At 39.6% G+C, this 12,105-nt stretch overlaps 1 protein-coding gene across 3 annotated transcripts in view; it reads right to left on the bottom strand.

Moving 5' to 3' along the window:
- The window catches only part of SLC4A1 (solute carrier family 4 member 1 (Diego blood group)), a 512,400-nt gene that overhangs the window by 211,262 nt on the left and 289,033 nt on the right, over nt 1–12,105 (bottom strand). The gene's annotated exons all lie outside the window — the stretch shown is intronic.

Genomic DNA, 12,105 nt, shown 5'->3' with positions numbered 1-12,105 from the left:
GGGCTCTTTAGGCCCAGTGGACTTTCCCGGTAAAGAAATGCAATAAATAAATAAATAAATAAATAAATAAATATCCTGTGTTGTTTTCTGTCAATATACTAGATGACAGGGGCTGCCTACTTTCCAAACGTTACTATGCTACATTTCTTATTACTAAAGACCAAATCATCATTTTAGCCCAAGGTACAGATTATGCCTAACCCTTTCTGGTGAACTATTGTGTCTAAGAAGGGGAGAGAGAAAGAGTGCTACCCAGAAGGCAGCCATTAGGAGACTTAGTGAGATGGAGGCTGTTGTTACCAATCTGTGTATCTGAAAAGAAGAGCCAAAGATGTATAAATGGGAGATCTGGGATGGCACCCCACAGGCTAACTTCATCCATTGTGGAGAGCTGTCCTCCCATTTTTCATAGGTTCATAGGTAGGCTAATGGCCCTGGAACCTTTACAACCTAGCCTATAGAGCTTACCCTGGCATTGTGCCACCCAACCTTAGTTCCCAGTGTGTCTGTTGAGTAGAGCCACTGGAGTGATCCCCAGGTGAATTTTTCTGTTTCATTCACTCATCAAGATTTCTGAAGAGGGCCAGTGAGGTGCCTGTTTGGCATGTATGAAAGTTCATTCCATAGCATGAGCAGTATCTGTTATGAACCTATCCTCCAGCATGTTCTGTTGATTGTGGTAATGAGGTTGAGGTCTCTGAGCATGGTGTGGAGGATTGGGAATTCTTTAGATGTAGCATTCCTAATAGAGCTGGATCAGACATGGCTTTGTGTCAAGCAGAGCCCGCCTCTAAGTAGGTGATATGAGACAGAGAGCAGTTGGAATTTTTATAATCTGTCCATATAGGACAAGTGTTTAAGGCCCAGAATACTCATATTGTCTACTAAGAGGTGATCTCCACTTTGACTTACAAAGCCATGTCTGACCCAGCTCTATTAGAAATGCTACATCTAAAGAAATCCCAATCCCTCCACAACACACTCTCCAGAGACCTCAACCTTATTACAACAATCAACAGAACATGTTGAGGGACAGGTCTACAACCCAGAGATTGCCCATGCTCTGGAATAGACTTCCATACATATCAAGCAGAGCACCTCACTGGCCCACTTCAAGAGAAATCTTGATGAGTGGATGGGAAATAGAATGTTTACCCCGGGGATCACTACAGTGGCTTTACTTGATAGAGGCACTGGGAACTAATGTCTGGCAGCACAATGCTAGGGCACTTCTATGGGTAGGCTTGTAAAGGCTCCAGGGCCATTAGCCTAGTACACACCTATGAACCTATGAACCTATAATTCCTGTGTAGAATCTAGAGTTCATAGGATTTCAACTGAACACTTCCACCTAAGTAGCTTTGCTTCCTCTGCACTGGATAACTTCTTTGAAACAGCAAGTCAAGGACTTATTGCCTCTTACATCTCCTTCTGCACATCTAGTTCTCAAAGCCTTGCCCTATGTCAGTGGCCATCATCCTAGTTCCCTTAGTAAGATATTTTATGCAAGTTCTACAATGGATCCCACCTGTTCCGCAGTGTATTTTATATCACCCTATCTGCTCTTATCCGACAAACTCAGATTTGTAGAAGACATCTCCAGTGGTGGATGCAGTCTGCTTTTCTTCCCCTCCAATGGCCACACTGACCATGGATGTGACCCTTTGGGTGGCAGCAGGAAAATGGTCCAAGGCAGCAGTCCCAGCATGAGACCAATCTGCATAGCTATGTCCTAGAGAAGAGCAGTCCTTCTAATGTTGCAACCCTTTTCAGGACATTCTCCCTCTAGGGATGATTGCAATTCATACAAACAGCATGTCAGTGGTTTTGGTATATAAGCAAACAAGGTGGAACCTGGTCTTTACTTTATGCAGAGAGGCCATGAGGGTTTGGGAATGGGTATCTCTTCCAGCCACTTTCTAATTGCAACACACATATTCTAGGAAAACCACCATGCTAGCAGACAGCTTCAGCAGGTCTATTCTGAATCCTCATGAGTGGTCACTCAGTCAAGCAGTAGCAAATCAGATTTTCAGCCATTGGGGCCAACCTTGCTGCCATCTCTTTGCTTTTTCCCATACACTGAATGCAGCAAATTCTTTTGCTCTGATCCCCCCAAAGAGGAGTCACTGAGGGATGCTCTTGTCCACGATTGGCCCCAGGTTTCCTTTATGTTTACCCTCCCTTCCCTGATCCCAACATTTCCACGGACATTGGATCCCAGTCAGGATCTCATCTCAAATCTAGCAGAGCATCAAAATCCAGTCTCCACACTCTCAAGAATAGAGTCTAACAACTGAAAACCTTATTTAATGTAACTTCTCATTTTAAGTAAAACTGAGATGTTGCAATGACTGAGATGTTCATTCTTTACTACTTGAATTACATGAACTGGAATGGCAGATTAGACTTAATGCCTTCCACTACCCTGGCCTTAACGAGAATTGCAACATCTCAGTTTTACTTAAAATGAGAAGTTACATTAAATAAGGTTTTCAGTTGTTAGACTTCTATTATTATAATTGTAGGTCCTTTTTACTGTCAATTATTTATTTATCTTTCTTTCTTATTGTTTATCTCAATAGTGTTATTCACTGTATGTTATTAACAACATCAATGAAGAATTATTTTATTTTACTTAGACATTTATTCCCTCACGAATCACTATTTATTCCTATAACAATGGCTTTTTACTGCTTCGTATGTAGGTGCTGTGATTATATTGCTTTTTGAGGTATATTGCTTTTTGAGGCATGTTTTACTCATTTGAACTTATTGTATTTTTTAGTTTAATAATTTGTCAGTGTGCCTTTAATTCAGAATGTGGATCTAGCAGTGATGTCATTATGACATGTTTTAGTTTCATTTTTAAATGGAAGCCTTGGCGCTAAACTGTGGATTCTTTTTCTGAAGAAGCTGTGTTTGTTTTCAGCGAAAACGCTATTATTTTAATCAATAAACCTGCGTTAAACATCCACGTCCTGTTTCTTTGCAAGCACCTGTTTACTGAGCGATTTCCTGACTGTACTACGCTCTGCTGCTCTCCGTTTTTTCTTCAGAGGTTTTACAGCTGTTTTTTTTCTCTAGTTTGTCTTCGTCTTCAGCCTCGGGGAGTATGAGCAGCCCTTGTACACCGACAATCTTCCAGTCGGAAGGTGTCCAACCAGATGATATCATTCAGAATGCTAGCTCTGAGACCAACAGGTTGCTTTTAATTCTTTCTCAAAAAATTGATGTACTGAGCACTCGGATGGAAGCATATGAGAACACTAACAGCACTCATCCTTCACGGAGCAGTATACCAGCTGGCCAGCAATGTCTTAGTGGCCCATATACCAACGCTAATCAGGGAGAATTACCTGCAGTACTGGCATCGTCAAATCTTGAAGGCGAGGAGAGACAACTGAGGACTAGTGAACAACAGAATGCTATCAGCAATAACAAGGAGCTTATTGGCGTTCCATCGATCTCCCAGTGGATCAACAACCTTGAAGCTTTCTCGTTCCCTGGGGTGACGGGCTTGGATCGACCGGCTTCTAGTGGTGAGTTCAACTCCTATGATACCATTCTAAATAATTTAAAACTACTGGATGCTAAAATGATTAAATTAAAGAAATTACAGCTGGAAGTGTCTTACTTCCAGCAATGTTTAATCGAGAATATAGTGCCTAAAGGTCTTCGTTCTTCTTTCACGCCTTCGGGCTTGATCCAGGGGCCTGAATTTCTGACAGATTTGGTCACACTTTTCACAAGACAAGGGGCACAACTGCTGGAACTTTTAATTAAGCATTATTCTTTTAATATTAATTTATTGTCGGATGAGATCAAACTACTGGACAATTCTATTAAAATGGACATTAATTTTTTGCGTTTCAAAGTAGAATACGACCGGACTTTTATAAGCATTGAGGGGCTTATGTCTAAACTGAAGCTGAATAAGGTCAAAAAATTAAACAGGGATAGGGAAGCCTATAACCATAAATGTGCATTTCCTAAATTACAGCCTGCGCCTTTTTCAGGAGTTGATAGCCTTGACAGGTTTGACTCCGATGTGGCACCTGTTACTTCTGGTAACCAACCTGTGGACTTTAACCAACATGGGCCTAATGTCAATAGAATTGACAAGCAAAACAGAAGATATCCTAATAACAATACTAAGCCTAGGAACAATAACTTCAATTCAAACTCTGTTAACAATAATGATTTTTTAGGACAATTCCCACAACGTCAATACCAGACGAGGAGCAGAACTCGCAACAACTAACTTCGGCCTACACCGATTTTGAGTGGGCTGATAATGCGAGCCCACATGTGCATATTCAACTTAACCAAAAAGGTGATTTCAAAATATATAACTTTTCGGACACTATGCTTTCACCTGAACTTGTCGAAATTATGTCCAGAGGAAACACATTCGTGCCCAGCTCTGGATGTGATATGACCAAGACCATCCTGGACTTAAAATGCTACACGAGAAAGTTGAACTTGGATGTATTATTTAATAACTCCATTACCTTACCCAGAGCTGAACTGAAAGTCCCAAGTACCTTTAACCCCCCATTACATCCTGGGTTAAAGACCTTTGAAAACATTTGTGAACTCGATATCAGAGATATGGCTCTTTCAAACAAAATTTCAAAACCTTATGCACACCACAATATCACTAAGGAACAGAGAAGAGCACTGTCTGATTTTAAACTTTTACCAGTCAGGGTGATCAAACCCGATAAAGGGGGTGGACTGGTAATTTTTAACAACAATTTGTATAATGAAAAAATGTTGTCAGTTTTGAATACACCAGCATACTGCCCTTCTTCTATTAGTGAAATGAATGGGGTGCATAGGAGAATTAGGGGCTACCTCAGGGATATGTACCTAGAAGGTAGAATTGACTTGGAACTGTACAATTTCCTAGATATTGTTTTCCCAAAAGTGCCCATGATGTTTGGCATTCCTAAAATACATAAGAACTTGGAGAACCCACCCATGAGGGCTTTAATAGACGGTAGATTTTCTATGACTTACAACAGTTCCAAGCTGATTGATTACATCTTGTTAAAATATTTAAAGAATATCCCCTCTATTTGTAAAGATTCATGGTCCTTCCTGAGTAGTATTGACAGCATGGAGTATAACCCTGAAGTTAATTTCCTCACAATAGATGTGGTTGACCTATACACATCAATACCACATCAGGAAGCTTCCGAATGGGTGGGTCTTAAACTAAAAGATCTGGGTGCCACACATAATGAAATCAGTTTAGTCACAGAGTTACTTGACATTGTCCTTGATTCTAATTTTTTCATTTTCAATGAAAAAGTTTTTTTACAGAAACAAGGCATAGCAATGGGCTCCCCATGTGGGGCTAGTGTGGCCAATATCTTCATGGCCTTTTGGGAATCCAAATTCATCTTATCTAACCTTTCCTTCAAGGAACAGATACGCTTTTACACTCGTTATCTGGATGATATTTTCATCTTAATTCAAGGAACTAAGGTTGAAGCTGACTCTTTGGTAGACTTTATGAACGGTACTACCTCATTCCTGAATTTTACATCAACTTTTTCGGATGAAACTATAGACTACCTAGATGTCAAGCTTAATAAAGATGACACTGCTAGAATGTACTTTTCCAAAGTGTTTAGGAAACCTACACATTGTAATTCCCTTTTACACTACACCAGTCAACACCCCTTCAAACAAAAGAGGGCCATAGTCAAGGGCCAGTTTGTCAGAGCAGTCCGAATGTGTAACTCTGATTCAGCTTTCAGTGATGAATGTTTGCTCCTTAAGAATCAATTTTTAAATAGAGGGTACCCAACTTCACTGATTGAGGAAATTTCACTTGAAATAGAAATAAAAAAAGCTAGAGGCATTTTTAAACCTCTTCTCAACTTTAAGGTGGACCAATCACTGACCCCTGTCGAACACATACAAGACAGCGTTGACCAATCTGTATCACATAGTCCTTTGCCATCTGAAATCTTGGTTAAACTTAACTTAGTGTCTAGTTTCATCACTGTTTTCAGTAATGACACAGGGAGAATTTGTAAAATTCTCAATAAGAATTGGGACTTGATCAGGAACGACATAGACCTTTTTGAAAAATTAGGCCCATTTCCTAGAGTGATTTTTAGGAAAGGCAGGAACCTCAAGGAGCTTTTGCAAGGTAGGCATGAACCTAGCTTCGTGAAAATGAAAGGGTCCACAACTTGTGGCTCCTGCAACTGGTGCTACTGCCTAAAAACAGGAATGTCGTTCATTGTCAATGACAGTAAATACTTGATAAGACATACAATTAATTGTAACACAAAATCAGTGATTTATGGAGCTTTCTGCCATTTTTGTCCTGTCTTTTACATTGGCAAGACGGATCGTAAACTTCGCCAACGTATATATGAACATGTCTATGCCATCAGGACAAACAAGCAAGAAAATGCTCTAGCTAGGCATATTGAAAAATTTCCTGATCATAAATTTTCGTTTATGGGGATTGACCACGTACCACCTAGTATTAGAGGGGGCCCACTATCTTTACTACTTGAATTACATGAACTGGAATGGCAGATTAGACTTAATGCCTTCCACTACCCTGGCCTTAACGAGAATTGCAACATCTCAGTTTTACTTAAAATGAGAAGTTACATTAAATAAGGTTTTCAGTTGTTAGACTTCTATTATTATAATTGTAGGTCCTTTTTACTGTCAATTATTTATTTATCTTTCTTTCTTATTGTTTATCTCAATAGTGTTATTCACTGTATGTTATTAACAACATCAATGAAGAATTATTTTATTTTACTTAGACATTTATTCCCTCACGAATCACTATTTATTCCTATAACAATGGCTTTTTACTGCTTCGTATGTAGGTGCTGTGATTATATTGCTTTTTGAGGTATATTGCTTTTTGAGGCATGTTTTACTCATTTGAACTTATTGTATTTTTTAGTTTAATAATTTGTCAGTGTGCCTTTAATTCAGAATGTGGATCTAGCAGTGATGTCATTATGACATGTTTTAGTTTCATTTTTAAATGGAAGCCTTGGCGCTAAACTGTGGATTCTTTTTCTGAAGAAGCTGTGTTTGTTTTCAGCGAAAACGCTATTATTTTAATCAATAAACCTGCGTTAAACATCCACGTCCTGTTTCTTTGCAAGCACCTGTTTACTGAGCGATTTCCTGACTGTACTACGCTCTGCTGCTCTCCGTTTTTTCTTCAAATACTGAAAAATCATCTCAATTCATCCTGGCTATATACCTGCTCTATAACCTAACCTCTTCCTTCTCCTTATATTACAACTAAATTCCTATATTTTTTACTACTAGTGACTGATGATACTTTCTCTATATTTATTATTTTTTTTCTTTTATCACTTGTTGATACTGGCACAATAATGCTGATTAATTTATCTCTGTTTTTACCACTCTGAATTCATCTGGCAGCCAACTAAATTCCTGCTTTCATGTATATATTCTGTATATGTTACTGTAATCAAACAAACTAAATTCCTGACTTATGTATATATTCTGTATATATTACTGTAACCACTATGTGTAACACAGTTTCTACTTCTGTACCAATTAATGTTAATTTTTTTTTCTGCAAATATGTGCTTGTCGGAGCTTTTCTCCCCAGGCCTCCACCGAAAATGGGCTCTTTTAGGCCCAGTGGACTTTCCCGGTAAAGAAATGCAATAAATAAATAAATAAATAAATAAATATCCTGTGTTGTTTTCTGTCAATATACTAGATGACAGGGGCTGCCTACTTTCCAAACGTTACTATGCTACATTTCTTATTACTAAAGACCAAATCATCATTTTAGCCCACGGTACAGATTATGCCTAACCCTTTCTGGTGAACTATTGTGTCTAAGAAGGGGAGAGAGAAAGAGTGCTACCCAGAAGGCAGCCATTAGGAGACTTAGTGAGATGGAGGCTGTTGTTACCAATCTGTGTATCTGAAAAGAAGAGCCAAAGATGTATAAATGGGAGATCTGGGTCGTATGGCACCCCACAGGCTAACTTCATCCATTGTGGAGAGCTGTCCTCCCATTTTTCATAGGTTCATAGGTGTGTACTAGGCTAATGGCCCTGGAACCTTTACAAACCTAGCCTATAGAATTACCCTGGCATTGTGCCACCCAACCTTAGTTCCCAGTGTGTCTGTTGAGTAGAGCCACTGGAGTGATCCCCAGGGTGAATTTTCTGTTTCCCATTCACTCATCAAGATTTCTCTTGAAGAGGGCCAGTGAGGTGCTCTGCTTGGCATGTATGGAAAGTCTATTCCATAGCATGAGCAGTATCTGGGTTATGAACCTATCCCTCCAGCATGTTCTGTTGATTGTGGTAATGAGGTTGAGGTCTCTGGAGCATGTGGTGTGGAGGGATTGGGAATTCTTTAGATGTAGCATTCCTAATAGAGCTGGATCAGACATGGCTTTGTAAGTCAAGCAGAGCTCGCCTCTAAGTAGGTGATATGAGACAGAGAGCAGTTGGAATTTTTATAATCTGTCCATATAGGACAAGTGTTTAAGGCCCAGAATACTCATATTGTCTACTAAGAGGTGATCTCCACTTTGACTTACAAAGCCATGTCTGACCCAGCTCTATTAGAAATGCTACATCTAAAGAAATCCCAATCCCTCCACAACACACTCTCCAGAGACCTCAACCTTATTACAACAATCAACAGAACATGTTGGAGGGACAGGTTCATAACCCAGAGATTGCCCATGCTCTGGAATAGACTTCCCATACATATCAAGCAGAGCACCTCACTGGCCCACTTCAAGAGAAATCTTGATGAGTGGATGGGAAATAGAATGTTTACCCCGGGGATCACTACAGTGGCTTTACTTGATAGAGGCACTGGGAACTAATGTCTGGCAGCACAATGCTAGGGCACTTCTATGGGTAGGCTTGTAAAGGCTCCAGGGCCATTAGCCTAGTACACACCTATGAACCTATGAACCTATAATTCCTGTGTAGAATCTAGAGTTCATAGGATTTCAACTGAACACTTCCACCTAAGTAGCTTTGCTTCCTCTGCACTGGATAACTTCTTTGAAACAGCAAGTCAAGGACTTATTGCCTCTTACATCTCCTTCTGCACATCTAGTTCTCAAAGCCTTGGGTTCTATGTCAGTGGCCATCATCCTAGTTCCCTTAGTAAGATATTTTATGCAAGTTCTACAATGGATCCCACCTGTTCCGCAGTGTATTTTATATCACCCCTATCTGCTCTTATCCGACAAACTCAGATTTGTAGAAGACATCTCCAGTGGTGGATGCAGTCTGCTTTCTCTTCCCCCCTCCAATGGCCACACTGACCATGGATGTGACCCTTTTGGGTGGCAGCAGGGAAAAATGGTCCAAGGCAGCAGTCCCAGCATGAGACCAATCTGCATAGCTATGTCCTAGAGAAGAGAGCAGTCCTTCTAATGTTGCAACCCTTTCAGGACATTCTCCCTCTAGGGATGATTGCAATTCATACAAACAGCATGTCAGTGGTTTTGGTATATAAGCAAACAAGGTGGAACCTGGTCTTACTCTTTATGCAGAGAGGCCATGAGGGTTTGGGAATGGGTATCTCTTCCAGCCACTTTCTAATTGCAACACACATATTCTAGGGAAAACCACCATGCTAGCAGACAGCTTCAGCAGGTCTATTCTGAATCCTCATGAGTGGTCACTCAGTCAAGCAGTAGCAAATCAGATTTTCAGCCATTGGGGCCAACCTTGCTGCCATCTCTTTGCTTTTCCCCATACACTGAATGCAGCAAATTCTTTGCTCTGATCCCCCCAAAAGAGGAGTCACTGAGGGATGCTCTTGTCCACGATTGGCCCCAGGTTTCCTTTATGTTTACCCTCCCCTTCCCCTGATCCCAACATTTCTACAGAAAGCCAGCAGACTGACGTGCTTAGTAATCCTCATTACCCTCTTCTGGCCTTGTCAGGGATGGTCCTCCATTCCATGATCTCACCTAAAGTATCCCCCACGGACATTGGATCCCAGTCAGGATCTCATCTCAAATCTAGCAGAGCATCAAAAATCCAGTCTCCACACTCTCAAGCTAGCCGCATAGTTTCTCCAATTCTAGTGATTATAAGAAGGTCCAGGCTAGCCTCCCTGGTTCATGACATAATCTTGGCCTCGCAAAGACCTCCCAAAAAAAAAAGGTCTATAACAGTAAATGGAGAAGATTTACTATACGGGCATCAAAGGAGAATATTGATCCGGTTACAGCGCCTACATCATCTATTCTCCTTTTTCTAAGTTCACTTTTTCTAGATGGTGCCAGTTTCTCTACCATTAAGCTACAGCTGGCTGCAATTTCTAATTTTCATTTAGGAAAAGAATATTCCTCTATTTCCTCATCAAAGTTATGTAAAGCCATTATGAGGGGTATTTTCCTGTTATGGCTTCCAATTAAAGATCCTTCTCCTCCTTGGGGCTTTACCCTCGTCCTTCAAGGCCTCACTCAAAAACCTTTTGAACTAACAGATAGCTGTGACCTGAAATTTCTTTCTTGGAAGACAATTTTCTTGGTAGCTATCATATCAGCCAGGAGAGTATCGGAATTGCAAGCCTTGTCAGCCAAACCTCCTTACATCATTTTTCATAAAGACAGTTTCCCTAAGAACTAATCCATCTTTTATGCCTAAAGTGGCAACAGATTCCAACATTAGTCAGTTCATTCAGTTGCCGGTCTTCTTTCCAAATCTTTCAAAGGAAAGTATATGTTACATCTTCATGATGTTAAACAGTTGCATTTCTATCTGCACAGGACAAAGAAGCGCAGAAAATCTGATTGACTCTTTGTATCTTTCTCTGCTAATCATTTGGGACAAGCAATATCCAAGATTACTTTAGCTAAATGGATAACATATTGTATTTCATCCCTTTATTCTGAAGAAGGAGTTGATTGGCTTCGTCGATCAAAAGCCCATTTTACTAGATCCATGGCCACTTCTTTAGCTTTTTCTGCAAGAACATCTATTTATGAACTATGTGCTGAAGCCACATCATCTAAGACTCATACATTTGTTTCTCACTATAAATTGGACATTATCTCCAGAAGCAGTGCATCCTTCAGTTCAACAGTGCTCTGGGATATGCTTTCTTAAGGGCCACCCAGGAGTTATGCAGCTGGGCACTCTGACCCTGTAATGAGGAAGAATGAAAAGGACAACATCAGATTTAGAAGTTATGTACTTACCATAACTTGGCATCTATGTTGTCTATTTTCATTCTTCTTCACATCCCACCCTTCCAGAAGTTACTTTGAGGGATTCAGAACACATAGGTTCATGGTTTGAACTCCAGAATCTCTTGTTATGCTACATTTTTGTGGGCTGTATGGCTAGTGGGGCAACAAACTCGATCTGAAGCATTAGGGAGATGTGATGTATTATGAGAATGGGAGGAGCTCGAGACTCGGATCCTAAGTCTGTTGACTCGGATCTGATGTTGGATCCGAAAACCCAGTAGTGAGGAAGAATGAAAATGGATAACACAGATGCCAAGTTATGGTAATTACATATCGGATAACACAGTTGCCAAGTTATGGTAAGTACATAACTTCAAAATATACACACATATATATATATATATATATATATATATATATATATATATATATATATACACATACATACACACACACACACACACACACACACACACACACACACACACACACACACACACACACACAATTATGTGTGTGTGTGTGTGTGTGTGTGTGTGTGTGTGTATATATATATATATATATATATATATATATATATATATATGTATATTTTGAAGTTATGTACTTACCATAACTTGGCAACTGTGTTATCCGATATGTAATTACCATAACATGGCATCTGTGTTATCCATATAACTATTCTCAGTAACAAAAATATAACATTATTCAAACTATTTTAGCTGCATGTTAAATTTTATCTGAATTATTTTTGCAACATCTGCATGAAATATAATATAATTAAAAAAAATATATAAATAAAATATATATATATATATATATATATATATATATAGGAGCCATTTATAATCTCGAAATACTGAAATGTCGAATTTCAGTATCTTGAGACG

This window comes from Protopterus annectens, chromosome 13.part0 (assembly GCF_019279795.1).
Source record: "Protopterus annectens isolate FY-2018-M chromosome 13.part0, PAN1.0, whole genome shotgun sequence".
Lineage (NCBI taxonomy): Eukaryota > Metazoa > Chordata > Ceratodontiformes > Protopteridae > Protopterus > Protopterus annectens.
Note: the sequence above shows the minus strand (reverse complement) of the source record. Positions and strands in the feature narration are given on the sequence as shown.